Genomic DNA, 12,016 nt, shown 5'->3' on the forward strand with positions numbered 1-12,016 from the left:
TGTATCTAGTGTGTATGGTATACTGTGTGACCAGGGTGCAACATCTAACACGTTTACAACATATAATGAGCTGTAATGTGCAACTTGTGACATGCAACTAGTTGGTAATATGTAATGGTGTGTGCTGTGTAACTGTTATGTAATTTGTGATCTGTGAGTAGCTTGTGCTTGTAATAAGCAACTAGTTTGTATTCTGTAAGTCAGTTGTAAGATGTAGCATTAACTGGTTGATAGCATGTAGCTAATTTGTAACAGGCAATTAGTTGGTGATATGTGACTGGTGGTTGATGTGTAACAGTGCAACTAGATGGTAATATAACTAGTTGGCAACATGTAAGTGGCTAGAATGTATAACATGCAGCTAGTGAGTAGCATATAACTAGTTAGTAACTTGTAATGAGTTTGTGATATGTAACATGTAGCTGGTTTGTAGCAGGAAATGAATTTGCCCCATGCAGCTTTTGCACAGCTCTCGCAGAGCTTCCCTGTAGAGCTGACTTTGCTGATGGGTGCAGAAAGCAAACACCAGTGTTGCTCTCAGGCCAGGTGAACGAGACCTCTGCAGATGTCTCTGGCCATGATCTCACCTCCAGGAGGTGAGAGAAGCCCAAGGTGCAGCTCTGAGGAGGAGAAGGAACATTCAAGGAAGTGGACTGAGGCAGAGTGGGGAGACAGCATGCTCCTGACACCTGCCAATGTGTGGGCCTTTGGAGGGTTGCAGAGCTTCAAGCACATGCATGAAGGATCGAGCTGCAGGCACTCAGAGTTTGGACACTCAGAGCCAAGTTTTCAAGGCTTCAGGAGTCCCAAGTTTTCCAGGACCACACAGTTCACCTGGAACAGCTGCCAGGGCAAGAGGCCTCTTGCCTCATCAGCGTGCATATTTAAGGATGACCCCTTCTTGTCCTAAAGCCTGATCTGCAGGGGCCCTGGGGCTGAAAACCAGCCCTCACTGAGGCTCCAGGGAACTTCCAGTGCACCTGTGCTTCACTGTTTCTATTTTTTAAAAAAAAAGCCACAAACATTTCTTGACATGGGCTTGTAGGGTAGAGTGCAACCTTCAGTGTGTGTGTGAGCAGATGAGGTGACTGGTGACCGGCACAGTGACCCCTCAGAGAGCTGCTGCTGCTTTGTGTCAGAAACATTCAGACTCTCTTCTACCAGGTATTGTCTCTCTGTTTGCAGGTGACAGAAATGCACGCATGCGCAAAGCAGTGGTTGTCCCAGCTTCGAGTGTGCCCAGTCTTGCCTGGATTCGGGGCTGATGTACACAGCTCCAAACTGGAGTCAGAAAATGGCATCCTCTGAGGATGCCACCTGCTCCTCATCACTTGCTGCTGCTGGGGCCAATGGTGGGCGCTCCGTTCCTTCCTGGGCATTTTATCAAGGCCTGGGTTGCACCCAGCTCCCTGTCATTGTGGCTGGGACACATTCTGACACCCCACAGTGCTTGTCCCCATTGGTGGCTGCTTTAGTTTTTTCTTAATGAATCTTTTAAAAAACATTTTTATTATTTTTTTTTTATTGGAAAGGCATATCAGATTTATATAGAGAGGAGAGACAGAAAGAAAGATTTTCCATCTTCGGGTTCACTCCCCAGGTAGCTGCCATGGCTGGAGCTGAGCCAATCTGAAACCAGGAACCAGGAGCTCCTTCTAGTCTCTTACACAGGTGCAGGAGCCCAGGGTTTGGGGCCATTCTCTATTGCTCTATTGCTTTCACCTGGGACACAAATCAGTGCTCATATAGGATCCCAGTGCATGCAAGGTGATTTTGGCCATTGAGCCATTGTGCCAGATCCTGCTTCAGTTGTAACTCCGTGTCTGAAAGGGACTCTGGAGCCGGTAGCTCTTATAATCTCAAAGGGGCCAGGGTGGTCCAAATATTCCCCTTTCATGGTCTGCCAGAGACAAAAGATTGCCCTCAGAGCTGCCTTTGCTCATCCAGGAGCTAATGGCCCTAGAGAGCGAAACCCTTGTGACCCCTGCTGGCTGGCATGGAGGTGTGCAGACAGCACAGTGCGGCTGTCAGATCTTTCAGTCGTTTCCTCCAGGACTGGGCAGGCACAGGATGCCTCAACAGGCTGGAGGGACAGATAGCAATTGGGACTTACCTGAGAGCAGTGGAGTGACCTGGGAGGGCAGTGTGAGGCCAGTGCTGAGCCAGGGTCTCCTTGCACAGGGGCATGTGGGGGAGGCCAGTGCTGACCTGGGGGCTCCACACCCAGAAGCACGTGGGAAGTCAGTGATGAGTCAGGAGCTCCACACACAGGGGCACACGTGGGAGGCCACGGAGGGGCCAGAGGAGGAGACAGTACCCCAATCTGCGACTGTCCTGGTGGCCATGATGGTCAGCATTACTGGCCTAGAGACTGTAGGAAGGAAGCCTGAGGCTTCTGCATTTGAGAACCTTCTCGCATCTCATCACAGTGCTTCTTCTATTCAACCATGGCTCACTGACCCAGGCACACTGCTGTCTCAGCCATGCCCCGTCTGCTTTCCAGAAGGGGCCTCTGTCCAAGGTGTGGGGGCTTCTGAGTTCGTCTTAGCTCATGCAGTGGCTCTCAGCTGGCGAGTCACCCCGTGACCCCTCAAGGGGGAATACAAGTACACTCGGCATTCTCCAGAAATGCCAACCCGTGGTGCCACTGCAGAAATATCTTCAATGACTGAGACGGCCTGGGAGTACCCTGAGGGGCTCTCCATCCCTGGGAAATGAGGGATGGGCTTTAATTTTTTACTCCAGGTTCTTGCTATACAGAGTTCTTAGTGCAGGCAGAGCACACACACACAAACACACACATTCCTGGGCTGTCCCTTACAGAGATACCCATCATGAGAGTGGAGTAGATCCAGAAGGAAGGGCAAGAAGAAAATGCACCTCCCCGCGGCTCCTTTTAGGAAACAGGGCTTGTCTCTTCGGGCTTAAAGCCACGTGGGAGTTTTATGATGCCAGTGATACATATAGAATATACATCATATTATATACTATAAACGTACCTGCTTACTAAATAATACGTGTTTATTTACATGGTGTCTTTCAAGTCTAGGATGAAGCAAGTGCATCTTGGGAAAGGGGGGGGGGGTCTTTTGACTGTCATGGGAGGTTGGGGTGGGGGCCCATGACTCAAGTTTCCTCCAGCGTATGGGATCCTGCCCAGCTGCCTGCCTGTCCCGTATCACCTGCCCCTGCTTTACCTGCTGTGCCACACTATGGCAAGTCCACAAGTTTTCAAGAGACATCGCTGTGCACTGGTGTCAGTATCAAAGGTGTTGCCAATTTGGTTTTCACAGCCATTGGGGATCCACACACTGTATTCTGTCCCCTAAAGCATTCATTCAGTCAAGTTGGGTTAATTCAGACAGAATTAGGTGAGAAGTAAAAGTGCTTGTATCTAGTGTGGTTCTTTTTTATTTTTTTCAAAGATAATTTATTTTTTATTCAAAGATGAGATATACAGAGAGGAGGAGAGACAGAGAGGAAGATCTTCTGTCCATTGATTAGAACTAGGCACCCATATGGGATCCCAGGCACATGCAAGGTGAGAACTTTAGCCACTAGGCTATTGCGCTGGGCCCTTAGGGTAATTAGGTTCTAAAGCAGCATCCTTAGCTTCGCTATTAAATGTTCATCTTCCCTCAGGGCAAGCTGCAAGTGGCTCAGGAGCATACCCTGGCTCTGACACACTGTGGGGAGCAGTGCCCCGGAGCTGACCCCACACATACGATAGGTCGAGGGCCAAGGGCCAGGAGGTGGGGTTGGTCCCACCAGTAGGCAAACAGAAAGTCACGGTGATAGGCTGATGCTCTTGCTGCGATTACGTCATTACTACCGACCTATCAGGTAGCGCCAAGTGGACCCACGGGGAGAAGCGATTGGTGGAGAGCTGTATATAAGCAGCCCGCTTTCGGCAATAAAGGTTTTCTCGGTCGTTGGTGTGTTTGTTCGTTGTGTGTTCCGGTTGCGGTTCCTGTTTTTCCAGACCTTCAGGAATGTTCCTCGTCATTTTAGTGCCACTGCTGGAAGGCGGCAACGCACCTTGCGCATAGGGGCATAGAGCCAGCGGAGAGCAGAAGGAACAGAAGGAAAGAGGGGAAGGAGCCATGAGGTCATTACCCAGGCTTCTGGCCCCAGAGCTGCTGTCTGCCCACGCCAGTGGGTGCTGAAGGCCTGTCGAGAGTGAGACACCCACGCCGGATGTTCTTGACGACATCTGATGTCCACACTTGTTCGTGTGAGAAAGTAAGAATATGTTGACTTGAATATGTTGCCAGTTAGTATGCATTCGTCAGATTTAACAAAAACTTGTTGTGGAAATTTATCTCCGTGCTTCACACAGATGGGACAAACTTAGAAGATTTGAAGACCCAAGGTAACGGAGTCAGAATTGGTGCTGTCTCACTTCTAGCAATCGCTGTTTGAGGAGTGGAGTAGGGGCAGGTGAGTGCATTTAAGGCTTGTAGCTCTCAGGTTGATTGTTTAATACTATGTGCAGCTGTTCTGGCCAGCTGGGGCATTGGGGCCAGGTAAGGGGTAGCTAGATGGTGCCTCTGACAAGGTGACCATGTGGATGTGCAAAAGCTGATGGGCAGGGGTGGTGCCCATGAGATGCCGGGTGACTCTGCCAAGAGCCTAGTGGGTGGGCAGTGGGTCTCTGCTGACCGCAAGTGGACACCATGTCCCCAGGAGAGTGTTAGGCCTGAGGTTGGCTAGCCAGTGAGAGGAATGAGGAGCATGGCCCGAGAGAGGTGTTTGTGAAAGTGGCCATGTTAGCAGAGATGGCCAATGGAGGCTTTTGTCTTGGTGGGAGAAATTCAGGCAGGAAACAGAAGATTGTGAGTTTGCTGAAGACGCCAGCAGCTCTCAAATGGGAGGTGTATGGTAGGGGGTGTCTCGGTGCATGGCTGGGACATGGCTAGGTGGAGCTGCCTGGGTATGGAGGTCCTTAGGGTCCTCCCAGGACCCTATAAGTATGGGATCATTGGTACCCAGCAGCTTCTTTGGTACAGGGTGAAGGCCATTTTCCTAAGCTGTTCCCAGGATGGGCTGGGATGTGCCCCCAACAAGGTTACAGATCAACTGATTACAGGTCTGCTCTTAAGGTTGGCTTCTATGTTTTCCTTGGTTCATTGCAGAAAATCCCCACATACTTTCATCTCCTCTCACACGTGGGCTGATGTCAAGTTTGCCCCCTAATCATAGTGACCCACACTGGTCAGCAGCTGCAGTAACGGGTATACCCGTCTCTGCTGCCTCCCTCATGCTCACTTCCGGGTGCCCATGTCTAGCTTTGTGTCAGGCCATCCCAGGAACTGGCTGACCCTGGGCCCTGGAGTGACTTTGTGACTTTGGGGGCTGCCTTGCGGCACATCCTCTTGCTGAGTCTTAGGGTCCTCCCAGGACCCTCAGAATCCACTGGGCAGGGATTTGTTACTGGATTCCAGGGTTCTTCCGGCTCCAGGCATCTAGGATCTCTCCTTCCCAGACAGGGAACTGACCCATTCTGGGGAGGCTGTGTTGGCTTGGGCCCTCGGACAGCCGCTTCCCAAGGGGCTGTCTTCTCTCTGCCACCAAGGCCTGGGGAGATGCAATTAGTTGTACTACCCGCTCCCAGGTTGACTCAATTAAATTTTTTATTAATGGAAAGAAAACAGATCCCATATGCACAGTTTTTCTTTTAATTATTATTATCAGTTCTTATGTTTACTATGAATGTATTTATTATGTATGTGTTTAATATTATGTTTATTTTTGTTATGATCAGTTATTATTATGATACAGTTCCATAGGCCCTGGGATTTCTCTTACCCCTCCTCAAGTCCCCTTCCCCTGCACCGAGTTCCCCCATATCATTACTATAGTATAGTTCTTCATACACAGTCATATGTCCATCATTGTAGGCGTGGACAATGGCAGAGTCCAGCATCCTATTGACAAGATATACCAAACAGTTTCATTGTAAGTCCATCTTTGATCTGGAAGTAGAGATGTATGCTGCATTGTATCCTCACATCTGGATATGATAATCTCCATTATGCAATTACTATACATCCCCTTAAATGAAAAGCCACAATACAAAATCAACAATAGGAAGAAAAATAGAAATTAAGCTAGCCATACTTCCTTCCTTCCCTTTCACCCTGTCTCAGTCCCCTTCATTCCTTTCTCTTTCTTTTTTTTTTCCTTTGGTTTTTATGAAGACGTACTTTGAATCCGTTCTGTAATCACAGGCTTAATTCTCCACCGAGTACAAAGTAGGAAGGACCACAGTTCCATAAACAAGTACTGAAAACCACAAATCACGAGGTGTCTGTTTTACTCATATACTTTTCTGCATTTATAATCCTGATACTTGCCTTTTTGAGCCTGGCTTTTTTTTTTTTTCATAAAGCAAAGTGGTTTCCAGTTGCACCTATTTTGTTGCAAAACAGGGTTTTACTCCATTTTATGGCTGAGTAATATTTCCTAGTTCCACATTTTCTTTATCCAGTCATCAGTTGATGGGGATGTGGGTTAACTCACTATTTTAGCTATTGTGAATTGAGCTACGGTACATGTGTGGGTAAGCTAACTCCTTTATACACTGGTTTACTCTCATGTGGGTAAATTCCTAGGAGTAAGATGTCTGGGTCATAGGGTGTATGTATTTTTGGATTTCTGAGAAATCTCCATTCTGTCTTCCGTAGTGGTTGTGTGGTTCACAATCCCACCACGAGTGTGGGTACCTTTTACCTGCATCCTTACATCCTTGTTGATGTTCAGTGTTTTTTGATTTTGGGATGATAGCCATTCCAAATTGTGTGAGGGGAACCTTCATTGTTGCTTTTGTTTGCATTTTCCTGGTGGTTAGTAATCCTGAGCACGGTTTTGCGTTTCATTCATTTGTATTTCTTTTAATATTTTGTTTTAATTTTTACTTTTTGAAAATAGACTCAATGTGGCTTGTGGATTCCATCCTAGGAACACAATGATATTCCCTTACTTGCTCCCTCTCTTTTGTTTTTCTCCCAACTTCCTTCCTTCTCCTTCTTCTTTTTTTTTTTTTTTAAGATTTTGAGATAACACATTTGAAGCTTACATCACAATAAAAAGCACCTGGGCTATATTCTAATGGTTTCTCAGGTGCATTAGCAGGGAGTTAGGTCAAAAGTAGAGCAGCCAGGATTTGAACCATGGCTTACATGGGATGTAGTGTTGCAGGTGGAGGCCTAACTTGCTATGCCACAGCACAGGCCTCAATAGCGTAACATTTTAATCCTAGATTTGACAAAGGTATAGAAAGTTTTACATATTTATATTTACAGCAATATTGATACATAGTTTTTTTTCTTCCTCCCTTCCTCCCTTTCTTTCTCTCTCTCTCTCTTTTTCTTTTTCACCTCTACATGTGGTATTTATCTTTCTGGCTCTGGCTAATTTTATTCATCATTTTGTCTTCCAGTTGTGTCCATTTTTTCTGCAAACGGTAGACTTACATCCCTTCTTTTGACTGATTAATACTCTCCTGTGTAATTATATGCCACATTTTCTTTATCCATTCATCGGACGATAGACACCTTGGTGGATCCCAAATCTTGGCTATGGTGAACGGTGCTGCTCTAGACATGGTGGTGCAGGTGTTTCTCTGACTCAGTGTGTTCAAGTCCTGGTTGTATGGCAAGTGGCTCTATAGATCGTGTGGCAAGTCTGTTGCTAGTTTGTTGAGAAATCTCCAAACTGCTTTCCGCAGTGGCTGTGCTAATTTACCATCTCAGCAGTGGTGTTTACGTGTTCCCCTTGGTTGACATCTTTGCCAGCATTTATTTTGGATTTTACCCATTATGACAGGGGTAAGTTGATACCTCATTGTGGCTTTGATGTGAATTTCCCAAATGGCAAGTGATGTTGAACAGTTTTTCACATATTTATTGGCCTTTATATTTCTTTTTAAAAAATTTTGTTTTTAAAATTTACCATACAGTTTTATATAGTCTGATATTCCCTCCCCTCTTTTTCCACCCCCTGATTGATTTTTCCCATAATGTCACAACCCTTCATAAGGAGTTCTGATTCCATCAGTCTGCTATTTCAGTGTGCCCTGACCTTACCGGTACAGACAACGTCAGACAGTGCAGCATCCCATTATCATCTATGGAAATCCTTTGCCCATTTTCTCATTAGGCTAGTTTTGTTGTTGCTGTTATCAAGTTGTTTTACATTGCTGATATATTTGGGATACGCATGCAGGAAGTTTGAAAATATGTTCCCATTCTGCTGGATGTCTCTTTATTGATCATTTCCTTTGCTGTACAAAGTTTCTGCATTTTATGTACTCGCACTTTGTTTAGGTTTGCTTTTGCTGCCTGTGCTTTGGGGTCTTGTCTGAGGAGCTGTCCCCCACACCCATGTCTTGGAGAGGGTTTTTTTTTTTCTTCAGCAGCTTTATAGTCTCAGGTCTTTAATGAATGCGTTTGATCTGTGGCTCTATCTTGAGTTTTGCCAGCACTGTTTGTTGAAGAAATTATCCTTAGTTCACTGTATGGCGTAAGCACTTCTGTCAAAAGTCAGTTGGCTGAATGTATGTGGCTCAGATTCTGGGCTCTGGATTTTGTTCCATGGATCTGTGTGTTGGCTTTTATCCCTAGACCTTGCTGTTTTAATCCTGCAGCTTTGTAGTATGCTTTGAACTTAGGAATTGTAGTGCTCCCAGCTTGATGCTTCTTCCCCCAGATCATTTTGGTTGTTTTGTGATTACTTATGAATTTTGGAGTGTTGTTTTCTAATTCTGTGAAGAAAATCATTGTTTCTTGGATAGAGATTGCATTAAATATATAGATTGCTTTAAACATGTTACAGAAATGATGTTGATTCTTATCCATGAGCAAGGATTCTTTTCCATTTTTCAAAATGTGTGTCCTTGGTGGTTTCTTTTGTCAATATTTGATCATTTTCTTTGTGGACATGTTTCACTTTGGTAGAATTTATTTCTGGGTTTTTTTTTTTTGGTGGCTCTTGTGAATGGATTTTTTTTTTAAAAAAATCTTCTTTCTGTGAGTCATCACAAGAAAGCAACTTTTGTGTGTGTTTATTTTGTAACTTGTAAGCTTACTGAATTGATTGATCTTCCCATATATAACATGAATCATGGGTAGTTTGATTTCCATGTTTCCGATCTGATGCCCTTCGTTTCCTTCTCCTCTCTCATCTCTCTTGTTGGAACTTTTAGTGATATATTGCATAAGAGTAGGAAGAATGGACATCCGTGTCTTACATGTTTGAGTGGAAATGCTTCTGGGATTCCCCGTTTCAGTATGATACTGGCTTGCCTTTATAGCCTTTAGAATTTTCCTTCTATATCTAATTTGTGGAGGAATTTTATCATGGAGTGTTCTTGAATGATTTCTCAGCATCTCTTAAGATGACCAGATGGTGTTTGTTCTTCATGCTATTAATGTGTTTCATGACACATTTCTTGGTGTGCAAATGTTGAGCCTTTAAATGTCTGGAGTAAGTCCCACTCGATCATGATGTGGCACATTTTACGTGGTTTTGGATTTGATTTGTTATTATCTTGTTGCGAATCTTTGCATCTGTGTTCATTGTGGATGTATGTCTGGGGTTTTATTTTGGTACCATGTGTTTCGTTTTGGTATCGAAGTAATGGTGGGCTCATAAAAAGTTTGTCAGAGTTCCATCTGATTCAATACTTTGAGGAGTATTGGAATTACTTCCTTTTGAATGTTTGGTAGAATTCAATAGCAAACTCACCAGGTCCCAGAATTTTTTTCTAGGTGGAAGATTTTTTTTTTAATTGGAAAGGTGGATGTAAAGAGAGGAGGAGAGACAGAGAGGAAGATCTTCTGTCCCACGGTTCACTCCCCAAGCAGCCACAAAAGGCTGGAGCTGAGCCAATCCAAAGCCAGGAGCCAGGAGTTCTTCTGGGTCTCCCATGCGGGTACAGGGTCCCAGTGCTCTGGGGCATCCTTGACTGTTTTCCCAGGCCACAAGCTTGGATATGTTTTGAATGAGTTTGTTGTTAAAATTTTCTGTGTATCAGAGAATCAATATGGAAGAATAGGGTAAGGACACATTTAAATAGATGGAGAAATATTAGCCAGTATAAGCAGAGAGGGCACATTCCAGGAAATAGGAGAGGACAGAACAGCAGTGGGTACCAGAGACTGACAGATACAGGGAAGCAGCGAACACAACGGTGTGGAAATCAGGTGTTGTGATGTTCAGTGTCTCCTGTGTTTCTATATGAAGTTAGCATCATCTGTTCTAGCACCCAGAAGAATGTCCTTGGTCTGTTGATTGTGATCACATTGAATCTGTTAATAGCTTTGAATAGCATGGGCGTTTTGATGACATTAATCCTTCCAACCCATGAACATGGAAGATTTTTTTGCAATTTTTTTGTGTGTCTCCTTGTATTTCTTTAATGTTTTGTAAATTTCACCATAGATGCTTTTCATATGCTTGGTTAAATTTATTCCAAGGTATTCATGCATTTTTAAAAAAATTAATTTTATTGCATTATGTGACACAATGTTAAAGGCACTGGGATTCCCCACACTCCTCTCCGAACGCTCTCCCCATGGTGGACTCTCCACCTTGCTGTATCACCACAGTTCAAATTCAGTTGAGGTTCTTTCAATGGGAGTATTTACCAAGCATAAAGTCCAGCATCTTATTATCCTAGTGAGTTCAACAATTTCTTGGTGAGACCATTTCTGGTCTGAAGGTAAAGCCAGCAAAGTATCATCCCAATCAATTAGAAGCTCTGACATCAACAACCATTTAGTATTCAAGCATTTTTGTACCTGTTGTGAATGGTGCTGATCTTAACAATTCTGTCATGGTGTTTATGTGTAAAAGACTATTGATTTTTGTGCGTATTTTATATCCAGAAACTTTTATCAGATTCTCTTATGAGTTCTGGTCCTCTCGTACTAGAACCTTTTGGTTTTCTTATGTATAGAATTGTATCACTTGAACACAGGGCTAACTTGATTTTCTCCTTTCCAATTTGTATTTCATCTTCTTTTGTCTAGTGGATCTGGCTAAAACTTCCAAAGCTATATCGAATAGTAATGGTGAAAGTGGGCATCCTTTCCTGGTTCCAGACCTTTGTGGAAATGCCTCCAACTTTTTCTCATCCGATATGAAAATGACCTTTTGTTTATCACATATTGCCTTGTTTGTTCTGTTTTTTTTTTAATCATGAAAGGATATTGTATTTTATTGAATTCTTTCTCTGCATCTATTGAAATAATCACATGACTTTAATTCTTAGCTTGATGTTGTGATGTGTCACATTTATTGATTTGTGATTGTTGAACCATCCCTATATTCCAGAGATAAATCCCAGTTGGTACAGATAATCTTTCTATTATCTAGATTTTTATTTAATATACTTGCATCAGAGATATTGGCATATAGGTTTTTAAAATTTTAAAATTTTTAAAATTTTATTTTATATTATGAAATAATATTATATTATTTAATTATATTATTTAGTATAATTATATAATTATATTTCATTCATAAAAATTTAAAAATTTTTTAAATTAAAAAATTTTTTATTATTTCATATTATGATACAATTTCACAGGCTCTGGGATTCCCCGAGCCCCTCCCCAAGCCCTCTCCCCATATTGAATTCCTCCATATTACAGTAGTACAGTTCATAACCAGTCATGATTCCTTCATTGTGGAAATGGACCATACAGAGGGTCTAGCATCTTATTGTCCAGATAAATTCAACAGTTTCATTGGGAGACCATCCTTGGTCTGAAAGTAGAGGTGGCAGAATATCATCCCCTCCAATGAAAAGCCACTACACAACTTCAACAACAGGAAGAAACATGGAAATTTACAATATCATGAAGTTAATTGACATGGTATTGAGTGACCAATATGTTAGAAAAGGCAAGTTCTTAACCACATCCTGTAACTACTTCATTGACATCTCAATTTTATTTTATACACACCTGGCTGCTATAAACCTTAAAATGGTTATAGGATACTATTCAGC

This window comes from Ochotona curzoniae, unplaced genomic scaffold (genome assembly GCF_017591425.1).
Source record: "Ochotona curzoniae isolate NIBS_2020 unplaced genomic scaffold, NIBS_Ocur_1.0 contig_78, whole genome shotgun sequence".
Classification (NCBI taxonomy): Eukaryota; Metazoa; Chordata; class Mammalia; order Lagomorpha; family Ochotonidae; genus Ochotona; species Ochotona curzoniae.